At 37.4% G+C, this 17,648-nt stretch overlaps 1 protein-coding gene across 3 annotated transcripts in view; it reads right to left on the bottom strand.

Moving 5' to 3' along the window:
- The window catches only part of KCNQ5 (potassium voltage-gated channel subfamily Q member 5), a 519,096-nt gene that overhangs the window by 252,677 nt on the left and 248,771 nt on the right, over window positions 1-17,648 (bottom strand). The gene's annotated exons all lie outside the window — the stretch shown is intronic.

Here is a 17,648-nt window from a genome sequence, read left to right as displayed (position 1 = left end):
TCATTGGATGGCCACAGATACTCAAGTTATTTGTGAAAAGCAGGGCCAAAGTCAGCTCAGGACAGTGTAAAGTCATGTGCCACATGCAGCTGTGAGGATTGGGACGGAGTGAAAGCAGAAGCCTGTCCACAGACAGGAGGATGGAACAGCCATTCTGATATCAGGAGAGAAGAAAGGCTACGAAGAGGGAGAGTGAGAGCAAGCATGAGAAAGAGAAGAAGAGAAAGAGAAGGGAAGGCCGGGCAAAGCAAATGGAACAAACAGGACGAGAGCAAGTGATGTGGCCCTTGAAGTTTTCCCAGTTGCTGGCTGTAGTCTCTATGAATGCTTTCTGGGCTTCATGCAACTTTTCTTTCCAACTTGCTGTTTACTTGAGCCACTAGTTCACTTGCTTATTTACATGAATTTTTGTTCTTTTCACTATAATATATGAGAATATTGTAGAAGTATATAACTTTCACTGGGTAGCTCTTTAGACCAGGTACTGTTGCTTATCTTCCTCTCACTGTGTTAATTTGTTTGGTTTTGTCTGATGTTCTGGAGGGGAAAGGGATGTAAGGCAGCCAGCATGCAATTTCCTATTAGGACCTTTGCTGTCAGCTCCATCTTTGTCTGTCCTGTGTCACTCTGACTCTTCCCCAAATTTTCAAGTTTCTGGGAAAAACAAACTTTGTCTCTCCTCATAATAAGAGATTTCTCTTTCTCATGACCTTGAAATATGTTCACAAGAACGGTTATGTTATGTTCAGAGCTTTTTGATCACATGAAGCCTTAAAATAATAAATTATTTACTATATGAGGCTCTATCATCCAAAGCCCATCCAAAGTGTGTTTCAAGGACAAAGAGCTTTGCAAAATACTGATGGATGTTAGTGGAAAACAGGGGTACCATGTTAAATATATTTGGCATTGGTTTAAACACAGTTAGGTTGGACTTCTGAGAGATTTAAAAATGCTAATGGGCAGAAGGAATCTTTAAGAAGAGAAGATAGTGTGTACCAGTTCTCAAGATACCACTTTCTCATGGAGCATAGTGAAATAAGAACCCAGTTTGGTATGTTTAATCTAGATCAATTGTTCTTAGAGACAGTTTTGTCCATCCACCTCCCCCTGACCTTCCCTGGGAACACGTGGCAATGTCAGGAGCCATTTCTGGTTGTCACAATTCGGGAGAGTGGAAAGTTGCTATTGCATATAATGGGCAGAGGCCAAGGTGCTGTTCAACATCCTATAATGCACGGGATAGCCACCTACACAGACCGTTATGTGGCTCTGAATGTCCACAGTGCTGAGGTTGAGAAATCCTGATCTATAGATCATGGTAACTTGATCTAGTAATACTAACGGTAACTTGAGGCACAGGGTGGAAAGAGTGGGCAGCAGGCTTCCTGGGCACAGCCTTCCTTCTCAGGGCAAAATGCCTTGTGAAAAGCTCTGAAATCTCTCGGAATCTGTACCAGAGTAAGTTCTCTGCAGGTCCCTGATGTTCCTAGTTCAACAAAAAGCTTTTTCACATTTCTCAGTCCTATTATATTCATTCTTTTAAGAATATTGCAAATTTACAACATAAAAGGGAAGGTAAGGGTGAAATAAGTATTGGTAGTTTTTTTCTAGCCTCATGCTTTCTCAAGATTTACTCAGTTTAATTTATTTCTCCCACGTGCCATGGGAGATAAGCAGTAGCCGAGGTGTCTGCGGTTACAACAGCATGGCGATTGTGAGACTGCTCCGGCCCCTCCTTCTTTCTGCATCAGCTTTTCCTTCAGTGTCCTGAGCCCCTCCGAGGTTGCCCTGACTCTCTTCCCAGATGGAGAGCTCACTCCTGTGAGTGTACAAGTATGAAGGAAAAGATAGGATAAAATGGGCAGAGAGGGAAGGATTAGGGCCTGAGGTCCCTGGGTGGGGAAAACACAAATTTTGGAACAATGCTGGGAGCAGTTGACCACAGCAAACCCCCTCGGGCGTAAGGTCCTCTTCTGAATGTAACAGACACCACCTACTCCCCCTCAAGTTCCCCTGATGAATTTAACAATCAAAACACTTAACTAAAAACAGTAAACCATAAAATCTATGTTATACAAGGGACAGTATGACCATAGTCTGATTCCTCATACAATGGAGTTGAGCAAATCTAGCGTCCTAGAGCTATCAAGCTAATAAGGGTAGAACCTGAGAAGGAGTGAGGGGGGGGGGGAAGGAAGGGAGGGCTGACCAGAACCTTATAAAACAAGGACCCTTGCCTATAGTCACAGGTATTGACCTTGGAATGTCCCCTCTCTGTAAAGAGAGCTTTCCTACTATGCTTCCTTTCTGATCCTGTACTCTAATAAACTTTTGCCTGCTGCTCATTTTGTGTCTACCTCTTCATTCTTTGAAGCAGTGAGACCATGAACCCTGGGTATTGTGGGAAAAAATCCTGCAACACAAGGACATTAACACCTTATTCCTCCAGGGCCAGGGAGTATGTTCGTGGTGCAGGAAGAGAACAAAGAAATGAAAATTCATCAGAAAGTACCAGGCATCTGTACTTCAGTGTACAGTCTGCTTCACCACCCTCAAAACCGTCCTGTAGGCAACTGTGGAAGCTGAAACTTCTGACTGAGGATGCATCTCAGAGGCATTACTCATCATTAGGAAACATCATTGCCAAAGGTAGAAATGGCCCAGAGAGTGTAGGGGTGTGGATTCTTTCCTTGTCTCCAATAAGGACACTGCTTCTTGCCCCTTCCTCTAGATCATTTGCCTTCCCAACCCCTAAGGAGTTTCCCCAGTTTGTCATGGAATGGCCACTTTAGGGAAAGGCACCCTTACTGGAGCGGGGGCGGGTAGCGGGTGGTCCCTGCCCAGTGTAACAGTGCTACCTGTTTCTTCCAGACCTTTACAGCCACTGGTTGACCACTACAACTGGCCAACTGTATACAGAAAAGTTGTGTTCCCACAGACCAGACAGCTACTGAAAAGTGCTGAGAAGTTCAATATACCAAGCATTGAAAGATTAGCTTTTTTTCTCTCTTTTTTTTTCAAGTTTGAATGAAATAAAGCTAAAATATTCTCTCAATCTGCTACTTAATATGTCACTGTTGACAAATTAAGATTAATCACTTTTTTTTGTTTGTAAATAAAAGTAAAATTACTAAATCAAATATTGCAGAAGACAGTTATGTAGGAAAACTGTCAATTTACTTAAGAGTTAGGTCCAAAAGGGAAGAATTCACTTCCACCTCAGTGGAACTGGCAACAAGGAAAATGTTTTCCCTTTCAGATTTGAGAAGGTTTACTGCTAAGGCCTACAGCTGGAATAACCTAGCTGAACAAAGCCTGCTCTTGTCCCCATCTGCTCAGGAAGCAGTGGTCTCTGCAAAACCGCTCCTAAGGAGGGCCGCCTTGACTGTATGTGCTGGCTCTCTTCCTCCTTGTCATCAGTACAGTCCCTATTTTTTATTCCCCTTTGGCTCACTTCGATTATCTCCTGATCTGTTTCCCCTAAAATGTCTAAGAGAGCATGCTGTTGTCAGTTTCATATTAAATATTTCCAGGCAGGCACAATATCTGGAAATTATGGGGTTATGGTCATGTAATGGTGAGGGTGAAACATGATTGTTTTTACTTTATATTACGAATTAATATCCATTACTAATCCTGTGTAATAATAAAGTGGCTGGGAAGAAGACATAAAATGAGAAACTGCTGCCATAGAAACTGCCAATGATTCTGCTCTGTCACTGTAGTTTTTTTTTTTTTTTTTTTGGAGTTGTGTAAAAGAGCTCAATTTTTATAATTTAATATTAAAAATAAATTACTTTTCTTTCAAAGACTGATTCTAGGGGCGCCTGGGTGGCTCAGTCGGTTGAGCGTCTGACTTCATCTCAGGTCACGATCTCACGGTCCGTGAGTTCGAGCCCCGCGTCGGGCTCTGGGCTGATGGCTCGGAGCCTGGAGTGCTTCTGATTCTGTGTCTCCCTCTCTCTCTGTCCCTCCCCCGTTCATGCTCTGTCTCTCTCTGTCTTAAAAATAAATAAAAACGTTAAAAAATAAATAAATAAATAAATAAAAGACTGATTCTATAGCTATGTCTTAATTCCCCAAGATTATCTATCAGGGATAAAACCAAAGCCACTTAATATCCACAGTCTAGGGAAGAAGCCAAAAAGCAACCTCATGTGTGAGGCTCTGTTTGCACTTGAATTGCTGTGCAAATTCTGGTTTAGGTGAGAACCTTGGTAGTTATGATTTTTAGTAGTGTCTCTGCATTTCATAGATCTTCCATTTCAAGCCTGATTCATTTTTGTGTGTTAATATTCAAGCAGGATCTTATGTAAATAATGACACAGGTTAGACATGTAAACAGAAGTACAATGAATAAACTTGTCATTTTTCTAGTGGTTGAGGATTTTTGATAGCACTTAAAATTTAGTCACTGTGCCTGTGTGTGACTGGGAGTGTATGTGTGTATACACAAGGGGAAGTTCATCACACAGGAAAACGTCTGTTATCCAACAATTTTCAAGCCTGTAGTATAGACACATACACATCTTATTTGAAAGAGATCATGTTTTTCAAAAATTTAAATACTTAAGATAGGATCTACTATTTTCAGGGAGATTTAAGAAATATTTATTTGGTGTGAATTAAAAAAAATTACTCAAGGGGCGCCTGGGTGGCTCAGTCAGTTAAGTGTCCAACTTTGGCTCAGGTCATGATCGACAGTTCATGAGTTCAAGCCCCACATCGGGCTCTGTGCTGACAGCTTGAAGCCTGGAGACTGCTTCAGATTCTGTGTTTCCCTCTTTCCCTGCTCCTCCCCTGCTCATGCTCTGTCTCTCTCTGTCTCTCTCTCTCTCAAAATAAAAAAACATTAAAAAAATTACTCAGTATAGAGGCCATTTGGTTAATATTTTTCTGAGTCTTTGGGGTCATTTTTTCAGACAAACAAGCAAAAAAATGTGAATCTTTTTATTTGGGAGCAAAGAGTCAATAGTTACCTAATCTTTTAGAAATAAGAGGTAAAATATCTTTGAACCCAGACTACATCATAAGTAGCAAAACTATACTCCCTTTTGACTAGAATAGACACCCCTTATAACCTGGAAATCCTTCCTCATGTCTAGCCTAAATAGGCCTTGCTGCCACCTCTGCCTTATTTTGCTTCAGTGGTTACAAAAATAAAGACGATTTACATTGTCACTGCGACATATTTGTTTTTGCTAAAAGCCATTATTAAGTCTTTCCTTTGGAGTCTCTTCTCTTGACTAAATAGCCCCAACTCCTTGACCTTTTTTTTTTTTTTTTGAATTAATAGATTCGATTTTCTGGTTCTTGTATTATTCTTTCTAATTTCTATAATCTTACCACGGGGCTAGCTTGAGAGTTTCCCAAGCTTGCTTAGTATCAACAATACCACTGATCTAACTTTTCTCCCACATCTTTTTTGAAAATGCAGTGCCATAGAAAGAAGCAACGTTCTCTGTTGAGTGGGGAGAGCAAGTAAGAGACAGCCCAGAGTACTATTTGGTCCTGGGTTCTGCATGTTTCCTTTGACCAGGAGACATGCTGAGCTTGCATTCTTCCAAAGGCTCTAGGCCACCACCCTCCAACCCAGGTATATAAATCTACAGCTGCTCAAGTCCCTGGCTTGAGGCCTGAGTGTAGGGATTCAGGCAATGGCTCTCTTAGGGCCAACACTTGCAGCAAAGCTGTCCCATCCTCTCCCCCCCGCCTCCCCCCACCAGCTTCTTATGCTCATAGAATGCTCTTCTTGGTAAAGAAACCAAGATTTATTCCCTCAGTTCTTTAGAATCTCAGTGCTTCTTTTTTCAGAGCAACATAAGTCTTCCTGCTTTATTTTACTTTTTTTTTTTTTAAACCTGCTTTTACTGGGCTTTTATTTATATTTTCACACTTAAAACAGGAGAAGAGAGAGCCCTGTGGCACAGCAGATGTGTCAGTGGGAAGCTGAGCCTCAAAATGTGTGACCAGCTCCCTCTCCTTCTTATCAGCACTGAAGAGGCTGAGCTCACAAGGGCAACCTGGTCCTGAAAGCCTCTCTGTTGAGTTGATAACCCCACCTCTGAAGCACCTATGTCTGGTAATAAAACAAATTAATGCATCTGCAGGCTAAAAATTATCTATTCCCCTTTCCATCATCAATAAAGCAAACCCATGCATCCTTCCTAGCTCTTCTTTATTACCTTTATTAAGTTCCTCATGATATTATTCCCCAGCATGGACTGTTAGTACCTCTCCAAATGTTGTCTGGACATACCATAATTTCTCTGTTACAAGTTGCTATACTCCAAGCCCTTGACCTTCAAGTACAAGGACTCTGTTTAAAATATCCAAAGGTTCCACAGGGAGCGGTTTTATCTTATGCAACTATTAGTTGAGAAAGCACGTAATGAAACACTACTCAAACTCATTGATGTCTTTGAATGAATTTTTCTTTTTTTTCTTAAAAATTTTTTTAAGTTTATTTATTTATTTTGACAAAAAGAGAAAGAGAGAGATAGGAGGGGTGGGGGGAGGGACAGAGAGAAGGAGAGACAGAATCCCAAGCAGGCTCTGCACTGTTAGCACAGAGCCTGATGCAGTGCTCAAACTCACAAAACTATGAGATCATGACCTGAGCAAAACCAAGAGTCAGACCCTCGACTGACTCAGACACCCAGGTGCCCCTTGAATGAATTTTTCTAATCCCAATAGCACCTGCACACCTTTGAAAAGCAGCTGTACACATACATGAGATATGTAATACTGATTTTCTGTAGACAATGCTTAGCAAACCCATGGACCCACACACCTCTTGCCACAACTCAGTCTCCTAGTGGTCCTCAGGATACACAATAGGAACCACTGCTCCAGAGAATATAGACTGACACAATGCCACTTATCACTCTAAACTCTCCTTACGATCTGGTGGCTTGAAGATCAGATTTATTCTGAATTTCTGTCATCTTTCCACAGGGCTTGTTTAGCATCAATAATACCACTGACTAAAATCTAACTGATAACTACGAGTGGCGAGGAAAGAGAACATGGACAAGGCACCTGATTACAGCTAATACTCCAAACACTTCAAGTTAGTATTTTACCTAAATTAAATTAAGCTTAATGTGAATATTATGAAAGTAGGTTGCAGAAGTACATTTTGTTTTTAAATAATCTAATGAAATTCTGAATAGAAATACAGAATTCAAATAACATTAGTCTGCTTACCTTTGAGCTTCTGTCTTTAGCCCATCTAATGTTTTAAATATGACAAAGATATCTTTGGAAAATTTTTATTTGACAGAATGGTCATAAAGGCATTTTATATAATTTTGCTAACCTCCTTTTTTGTGTCTGGCATTGTGGTACACTTTTTTTTAACATAATCTAATTAAACCCCTCAAGCACGTATTTGAGATTGTGATCATTACTTATAAGATAGGAGAACGACTCAGAAAAGTTTGACAATTTATCCATGATTGCCAAGCTGAAGTGTCCCAAGACCTAAATCAATATGATGGCAAAGACTGAGCATTTAAAAAAAAATTTTTTTTACTGTATTTATTTATTTTGAGAGAGAGAGAGAGAGAGAGAGAGAGAGAGCAAGCAGGAGAGGGACAGAGAGAGAGAGGAAGAGAGACAGAATCCCAAGCAGACTCTGCACTGTCAGAGGAGACCCTGATGTGGGGCTCAAGCTCACGAACTGTGAGATCATGACCTAAGCCAAAACCAAGAGTCAGATGCTTAACCAACTGAGCCACCCAGGCTCCCCGAAGTCTGAGCGTTTTGCATTATATGAGGCCAGAAACTGATTAATTCAGCAAAAAGGAAAACGGTTGTTGCCAGTTCTGGGAAATCACAAATGACTCTGAAACTAAGCAAGAAGGGCCCTGGATTAACAAGGAGGTGGGAAGCTTTATTGTCCAGTGAAAATATCCATAAATTTAGTAAACAGATCTATTCCATTAACATCCCTTATGAAAAAGTTACAGATTAGTAAACCCAGTAAGTCTTTTTCATTTGCCTTCTATGTGCATGGCCCTCTGTTGCCAGCAACACGTAATCCCCCACAAGTAAGTAATTATTTTCAGTGACAGTGAGTATTTTGAATCCTGCCCAAGACTGATCTGTCCACATTCGGAATGATAATGCCGTCAATTAATAGAGATTCTCTACGATAACTCAGTGGGTGTGCACCTGCTTACTCTCAAATGTTTGTTCTCCAGTCTCTTCCCCCCACAGACATTAACAATTAGAAAGCTTATGTGTTTGAACCTTGCTGTGAAGAATGAGAGAAGAAATGTGCACTGCCAAATGAGAAAGCAGAAAATGTATGGGCAAGCCCTCAAAGCATGGAAGCCATCAGCAAAACTGTCAGCTCAGAAGTAATGCAACATAGTGGTAACAGACAACATCTTTAAGGAAAGGAAACTGCTATCAGGGAAATTCTATCTTGTCAAACAAAATTGAGAACTTTTTCTTTGGATCCAGCACACAACATAAATGCATAAGATGTTCTTAGTTTTGCAGACTTGTATCAGACACTTAATCCTAATGCACAGCTGATGACAAGCTACCATGCTGGGCCAGTAAACCTTTCTCCTGCCCAGGTCTCTGAAACAGCATTATAATTAGTCTCTCTGCTACCACACACACTCCGCTATCATTTATCAATCCCTCTTATTTCCAGGCACCATTCTAGGTATCTGTCTTTCTCACCGTTTACCACTCTTTCTCCATTGTTCACATTAAAACCAGAGGAAGGTTTCTAAAACAAATCTGATCATGTTATCTTCCTGCTATAAACTATGGACTTTCCATTGCTCTTGGGATAAAGTCTGAAGCTCCTTAGTACAGCTAACAAAGGTGTTTTACAACCTGACACTGGCTCAAGCTGGAGTCATGGGCACAGGCCTTGTTATGTGAGCTTCCTTAGGTCCTTCTCACACATCCCCCCTTGCAAATGTCTAAGACAATGTGTGTCTTTCATCTATGGATGCGTGAGGTGATCATCTGAAATAAAGTGGGTAAATCTCTATACCTGCTTCAGTGCTGTTCATACAGTGAATACTAAGTCATGTTCATGTTTGTCACTTTACATATATGGTTACTCATATTCATTTTTTATTTTATTTTATTTATTTATTTTTTTCAATATATGAAGTTTATTGTCAAATTGGTTTCCATACAACACCCAGTGCTCATCCCAAAAGGTGCCCTCCTCATATTTTATTTTTAATTTTTAAAAAGTGTTTATTCATTTTTGAGTGAGAGAGAGGATGAGAGGGGAAGGGGCAGAGACAGAAAAAGGGAGATAGAGAATCCTAAGCAGGCTCCCCACTGTCAATACAGAGTCCAATGCAGGGCTCCAACTCATGAATTGTGAGATCATGACCTGAGCTGAAACCAAGAGTCAAGACACTTAACTGACTGAACCACCTCAGTGTAGTGCCTCTCATGTTCATGTTTTCTAATAAGAAGTTGAAATTTATTTAAATAATCCTGGAAGACATAAATTTGGGGGTGGACTGTCCTTTTTTTACTTTTAAATTTTTAAAATTGAAGTATAGTTGGTGCACAATGTTGTGTTAGTTTCAGGTGTACAACATAGTGATTTGACAACTGTATACATTATGCTGTGTTCACCACAAGTGTAGCTACCTTCTGTCACCATACAACACTATTACAATGAATTCATGTTCATTTTTATCCGCTTCCAGCTTCTCATTTAGAAAGTAGTCCAGGGGCATCTGGGTGGCTCAGTCAGTTAAGCGTCCAACTTCGGCTCAGGTCATGATCTCACGGTTCGTGGGTTCAAGCCCCGCGTTGGTCTCTGTGCTGACGGCTCAGAGCCTGGAGCCTGCTTCGGATTCTGTGTCTCCCTCTCTCTCTGCTGTTCCCCCACTCACGCTCTGTCTCTCTCTGTCTATCAAAAATAAATAAATTAAAAAAAAAAACTAAAAAAAAAAAAAAAAAAAGAAAGAAAGTAGTCCAGACACTGAGAACAACCAGATTTAGAGTCCAAGTGTATTTGAGTAAGAAGAGTAGGAGCTCCTGGAAATGGGTGAAGAAGTATGTGCGGGAGAATGGTACACAGGGGACAATAATTTATCACCCTCAAACACAGAAAATCCTTTTCATTCTGTAAGAGTTATTATAAATAAAAAAGCTTAAATTTATAAGTGTCTACAAATTAATCAGCTAATCAGGTGAAGAATGATAGCTAAGAGAATTCTTCACAGGTGATATGTAATAAAAATGTTATTCTTACACTATTCTATATAAGCATTTATATGCACTGGTAGGTGGTTCCTTTCTATCTCTGTCACTAATTATGTAACAACAAAGAGATTTAACCTTTATGGTTTTAAAAGAAATGAACTTTAAGGTGTGTCTAGTTCTAGGTTCAATAACTTTACTGGCATTGTCTTAGAAATGTGTAAGCATTTGTGTAAAGCATATGTGTAAACATAATGAATTCCACAGCTTAATGTCATAGATAATGATCACATTAGCAATATGGTTAAAATACTCCTGCAATTTAGGTGTATAACCATTAGGTGGTAGTAATGTGCTTGTATCATGCAACTCAAGATAAAAACTGAGTTGTATTTGATAAAGGATTTCATATATTTTCTTACATTTCATTGTGGAAGATAACTCTGCATTAAAGAAATTCAGTAACATTTAACAGTAAGGAAAATTCTGGGATTGTTTTCACTGATGGTCACCTTTTACTTTATCCACTGAACATGAGTTTGATGTCAGAAGTCCTGATGGGATGTCCTAAATCTTCTATCTTACTTAATGTAGAATTGTCCATGATTATCAGTTTGGAACTTTTTCTTTTTATGCATCAGCCATGCCAGCCTATTTAGAAATTCCTAGATTTTTTTTTAGGTATCTCTGCTTGAAATTGCCTATATTCTATATTGAGGAAGCTAAGAAAACTCCAAAAAGAGGCATGGCAATCTCTAAATAGGAGCACTGGCTCTCATCATGGCCCTGTTTTCATTCTTAAGGCCCTAGATCTGGACTCAAGCAACGATGTACCCTGGTTGTTTTCCCATTTAAAGTGCCACAATTACCTTTCCTTAGCTCCCATCCATAAAAACAATCTGATGTTAGCCAAAGGTCATCATTCTAACTTTGGCAAAATTTATTCTTGGTGTTTTAACATTCTTTCAGATTGACCAAGGAGAAAGTTTTGGGATCCCTTGTATACTATGCTCTGATTTAATCTTCTCTTTAATTCTTGTTCTTTCTCTATTACTGTTTCTGTTTTCTTTGTTTCTAATACCTCACTCTGTATCAGACCTCATTTCTCTTCTGTCTTCCCCAAAGCTATTTTCTCTAGAGAACACTATCAGTTTTTGTCTGATATTTCTCACAAGTATTAAATCTTATTACCTGTAACTTTTTCCCTTACACTTACCCTTTTCTTTCAAATGATTTAAGATCTGACTGCCTCCATAACTTTACCTTTTGTTTGAAAACTTTTCCACTGAAATGTTATTTTTCTAATTTTGAAACATCCAAAGATTTAAAATATCAAAAGGATGCTCATATAGAAAGGTCTGTTGAGGATTTTTCTTTTATATATATTTAATTTCATAAGAATATTAAACTATGTATATATATTTTTAATTGCAGAGAATGAGGAATGTTCGTGAAATTAAATGCATTTTTCTCAATTTATTTATATAAAGAAACTGTTGAAGATAGGTATAAAGCAGAGGTGGTATATTCAAATTAGCAGATATCTTTAATTTAAAAAAAGAATATAAATTTATAAAAATTTCTTCAATTCATTTGATTCTCTTCCATTCCACCAGAGTCAATAATCCTAAATATCATTACATATTAATTTACAGAGTTTTGGTTCCATAGCATAAAATAGTTTCCCCTATTCCTTTGTCTCCTGTTTTTGAATAATTCACTACAGCTTGTTGCATCCAACACTATTCAAAAGTCTCTTAAAGTTCCAAAAAGGTTTTCTTAATTTTAGAAAGTCCATATGCTTAGCTTCTGTTGATAAATGCTCTCTAGAGCCATAGTTAAATGGATATGGAAAATCTGCCTGTGGATAAAGAATATTCTTTCACATATTTTTAAATGTCTAGGGGAAAATAAAGATAAAAAAATCTGAATCTTGATGATAGAAATGCTGAACAAATGTACATGGTAGGTTAAGGCACTTGAGGAAGAAAATGTCTTTGCTTGTCAACACATTTCTATTGATATTACTGGTGTAGACTTGGCCATGTTGTATGTTTATTTTCTTATACAAGAAAATATACATATCTATCCAGGATAAGGATGAACTATTATGAATCTGTCTCAATGAGGCAACAAAACAATAGCATGGGAAGATATGAAAGTCACGAGGGCAAGGTTGAAAGAGTAATAAAATGGTGTCAAGGAGGTGTGGACTCAAGCCCTGGCTTAGCCACTATTGGCTTTGTACATGTGAGTCCACCTCTCACTAGGATTCTTCTCTGTGAAGATGTAAGGGGGGAGCAGAGGACCTCATCCTATAGTGGGTTAAAACAAAATAAATGCTGGCACTCAGGTGAGTTTAGAACTAATTTGAAGGATTTTCAGACTATGTTTTTAAAAAGATTAAGTAGAAAACAACTTAGGAGATCTGTCTAAAAATAACAATGTGGCAATGTTCCTATATATTACAATTTCAAGGGTCATGATAATTATTTGTCATGGTTCATTATGTGTACTAATCACTTAGGAAAAGAAAAAGTCTACATATCCTTTGGTGTCACAGAATAAAAGGTGGTTAGAAATAATTAACAGAAAACGGCACTACTAATCCTTTATTCTCTTAATGATGTGGGTTTGGAACATTCCACCTTTTAAGTGATCTGCTCTTGAAAAAAAAGTACTTAAAACTCACTTTTTATGAAAAGTCTTTACTTGATTACTTAGAATCCTGCACTAACCTATTTTTGTTAGTTATTGAAGGTTGAAGCTCAGAATTTCTACCCCAAATAAAGTAAAATTGTCCTGACTTGCTATAAACTGTTTTGATAGTTTGTTTTGTATCAAAAAGGATTTAAGATGGTATGCAATGTCATAAGAATAGACATATCAAAGAAGTAAAAGAGATAGCCTAGAATAAAATATACACAAAGTTCATTTTACTTACAATGAAAGAAATGTCATCATTAGCGGAAAAGGAAAGGAAGAGTAAATTGTTGTAAGGCAAGTGTCTGGCTATTTATGAAAAAAGTCTTTCACACCCTTCACCAACAAAAAGAGATTCCATACATATTGGGGATAGCTGTAAATAATAACCCCCCCAAATAAGCTTATTCTAAATAAAAGTATAAATGCTTGATTATAGAAAATCAATATAAGGGTGTACTCTTAAAAGCATGCACAAACTAACACAGTAAAAGTAATAAAAATTTTAAGTGTCTATATGATCTGAAATACACTGGATTTCAGATATATATACTGGTTACACTGAAATCCTTGCAAGGTAGGTCACAATCTGGTTGGAAAAAATATGGTATGGTCAACAATGTGATGACAGCTATGTACTATAAAATTCCTCAAAATCTTTAAGAAAAATGTTATGATCACAATTAGTAAATAAGCAGCAAATAATACAAGTAGAAAACTTACAACAAAGGAAAATTTATGGATAAATTGGTTTGACTCAATTAGTAATCAAAGCAATGTAAATTAAGATAAATATAATTTATTATCAAAATAATAAAAATTGATAAATAATTTAACATACTGCAGAATATAGAGTACAACTCCATTTTCAAAGTAATTTGGAAATATGTATCATATGTATTAAAAATACTCATACTGTTTGACCCAGTAATTTTACTGATATGAATGCATCCTCAGCAAATAATAGGAGATAAGGAAAAACATTATGCACAGCAAGATTCATTTCACTATTATATGTACAAGAAAAAGAATCTTAAAAATTTTTTTTTTAAGTTTATTTATTTTTGGAGACAGAGAGAGCAAGAACATAAGAGCATGAGTGGGGGAGTGACAGAGAGGGAGAGAGAGAATCCTAAACAGGCTCCACAACGTTAGCACAGAGCCAGGTGTGGGGCTCAGTCCCATGAAACGTGAGATCATGATCTGAGCCAAAATCAAGAAGCAGACACTTAACCAATTGAGCCACTCAGTCACCCCCAAGAAAAAGAATCTTTTTTTTTTTAACTTGGAAGATAACTTTATTTTTTATTTATTTATTTTTTAAATATAATTTATTGTCAAATTGGCTAACATACAGTGTGTACAGTGTGCTCTTGGTTTTGGGGGTAGATTCCCAAGTTTCATCGCTTACATACAACACCCAGTGCTCATCCCAACAAGTGAACTTGAGAAACTTAACAAGAAAAAGAATCTTAAGTGTATCAAGGAACGACAATGGTTCCTGAGAATGCACTATTACCCAAATATGCTCTGATTTTGCCATATTTGTGTTTGGTCTTTTATTCTTGATTTCCATTCTGCTTAGAATGACTGTAATGCCAGAATGTGAAGTCAAAAATTTACTAGAAAAAAAAGAAATTTTGGTACAAGTTGGAATAGTATACGGCTAGTAAAAATGACTTTAGAGAATAACATCTAATATCAAGAGAAAATGCTTTTGTTAAAATGTAAGTGGACATGAACTTATTTGCTTCATAATATATACATAAGTAGACTGACATTTTCCCTTATGTGTCCTTCATTACTCAATAATAAACAAAAAATGCTGTACACATATATTAAGCTAAATAGCAAGTTGTTAGTACTTTTATATTTATCACTGAAAAAAAAATATTCAAGGAAAATATTCCTTGCTCTACACTGGTAGTATGGACAGGAGACAAGTTTTTGGTAGTGTAGACAGGAAAGATACAGCCTCATTTTTTATAAAGGCATTGTCAATTGTCAGGTAAAAATATTTTCTAGGAAGTTCATTTAATCTTAAAATTAGTCTTAGAAAAGTTTCCACCCCATTCCCCTATATCCCATCAACAAAGCCATGAATTTCAGTCTGTGGTTCTCTACTTCCTCACACTTCCAGGATGTCCTGATGTAGCCCTCGCTTGCTGTCAACCATTTTGTACTTCCTTTCTTCCTCCTTTTTCTTTTCTTTCTCTATCTGTTGTCTTGTTTCTACTTTTGTTGAAGCCCCAATAACCCTGATAATGGTTCACAACCTTTATTATTTACCAATTATCTTCATGTGTACTCTCTTAGTTAACCAAGAAAAAGGAAACAGTTTCAGCTGATTGGCCCTCATTTTCTCATAAAAATATCTTCAATAATTCTCACCCTGGTAGAGTGAAATTCCCCGTTATTTTGAGCCCCACAGTGGGCCAGTCTACACAGCTGTACCCTCTTCTACTCCTGGAGTATTCTGTTCTTCTCACCATCACCCAAATGTGCTCTATTTTCTGCATATTTATGTTTAGTCTTTCATTCTTGTTTCCATTCTGCTTAGAATGACTGTAATACCAGGATGTAAAACTCAAAAATTTACTAGAAAAAAAAAGGCTTCTGAGGATTTCCCAGCAAGAGAATACTGAAGGAGACTTCCTTTGGAGTAAGTAGTTTCTACAGTACTTGACTTTTCTGTGAATTTTTGACAGATGGCTCAGTGACGATCACATAGCTGAAGGCACCAGTGACTATGGTGGTGGTGGTGGTGGTGTCTAAGAATTCTAGGAGCATTACTGCTTACCATTTGGAAGACTTCTGGAAATATCTTCCACTCGAAATTTCAGCTGACCATAATTTATCATTCAAATGAATACACTGAGAATAGAAGTGGGAGTTATTAAAAATTATACCAGGACAATAACAAGTGAAAAGCAAAACAATTATGGACAAATTTTACAGCTTCTTACTTTGTATTTTAAAAATACAGACTCCTAGACTTCTGACCTTCTGAATATGAATTTCTGCAATTTGAGCCTAAATCTGTATTTTAAACAGGCTCCTTAGTTGCTTATTAACTGAAGTTTGACAACTACTATTCTGAAATGTTTTTTAAACATGTAGGCATTTGTGATTTTCTTCCATAATCTTCCTCTAACATATAATGGAGATCACCATCAATACATTTTATTGAGTAAACAATTATAGAGGGTGCCTTTATGGCCCAGTACGCACACAAAGTTAAAATTTGCTTTCTTTATGACATTTCCAATGATGCATTTATACCCACTATAGCAATCAATTTAAAGACTTGATTTAAATACTGTAATTACAGAACTATTATTTTCTACTATTTTTCAGGGCATTATATAACATTTCAATTACAATCCGATCTCCTTTACAAACTCTTATTGGCCATTTTATTTTAACTTACAAATAATCTCATAATTTAATAGACTTGCTAAGAAATGAACTTTTGGAACTCAAGTCATATTTTTATTGATAATTATTAGTTTTGTGACTCAAGCACATTGTTTTAAAATAAAAGAAAATTTTCTGCAATGTCCAACTTCTGGGGTTTAGAATTTTTCCAGTTCACCTAGTAAGGACCTCACCAAATTTTCTACTAAATAATTATATTCTCTGGAGTGGATACAAACACTTTCTAAGTTGCAACCCTTTAAAATCCTTTGAGAATTAATATAGAATATTTTGAATGCAAGAAAAAAGCCTCTAAAGTCCTTTTTCCATTTAAACTGTACATGGGTAATGAATAATTAAAAATATCAGTTAATGTTCTTCCTAACCCTGCTTCTCTTTGGTGCTGTATTCTCTTAACGAATCCTTTACAACTGCATGCATTTTTTGCTTTTTTTTTCTCTTCAAAAGGTCCTGCTCACCCCACACCCCCCACCTTCCAAAAAAAATCACGCTCTCAGTAGCATGCTTCTGAATTATTCATCATATGTATGGATGGCCAGCAATCCTGTCATTTCACACCTCAGCTGAAATTAAAGTAGCACAGTGTGGTGCTTCTCCACCAGGGGTGAGCATCTGCATCATTGTAGAGGTTTTTAAAAATACAAACTCCAGACTCCACCTTGAACCTGTATCAGAATGTATGGATCTGAGGCCCACATGTGTGTGTTCTCATGGGCTTCCTCAGGTGCCAACCACTGCATGTCCTTCATTAAGAAGGAAACCACTGATTGCTAAGAGTTTGTCTAATTACTTTAGAGTTTGGGCTTTAGTTTCCAGTGGAGGATCTAATTAAAATACTTGTCTGACTACATGATAGTTGTGTGACCATATTATTTACTCTCCCTGAGATTAACTGCTCCTCTGAAGTTATCTTATCAAATTGAAAATGTTATTTTTACAGAGAGGGAGGGAGGCAAACCATAAGAGACTCTTAAATGCAGAGAACAAACTGAGGGTTGATGGGGATGGGGGGGTAGCGGGAGTGGGGGATATGGGAGATGGGGATTGAAGAGGGCACTTGTTGGGATGAGCACTGGGTGTTGTATGTAAGTGATGAATCATGGGAATCTACCCCACCAAACCAAGAGCACACTGTATACTAGCCAACTTGACAATGAATTATATTAAAAAATAAATAAAAATAAAAATGTTAATTTTGATAATCAAAATAAGACAACCAATGTTAAGTGCCTGAATTTCCCTCTATGTAAGACAAATTTTCTTCTTTAACCTTGAAAATAAATGATTTTATGTGAAGAGTATTC

The sequence above is a fragment of the Neofelis nebulosa genome, chromosome 6 (assembly GCF_028018385.1).
Source record: "Neofelis nebulosa isolate mNeoNeb1 chromosome 6, mNeoNeb1.pri, whole genome shotgun sequence".
In the NCBI taxonomy this organism is placed as follows: Eukaryota; Metazoa; Chordata; class Mammalia; order Carnivora; family Felidae; genus Neofelis; species Neofelis nebulosa.
Note: the sequence above shows the minus strand (reverse complement) of the source record. Positions and strands in the feature narration are given on the sequence as shown.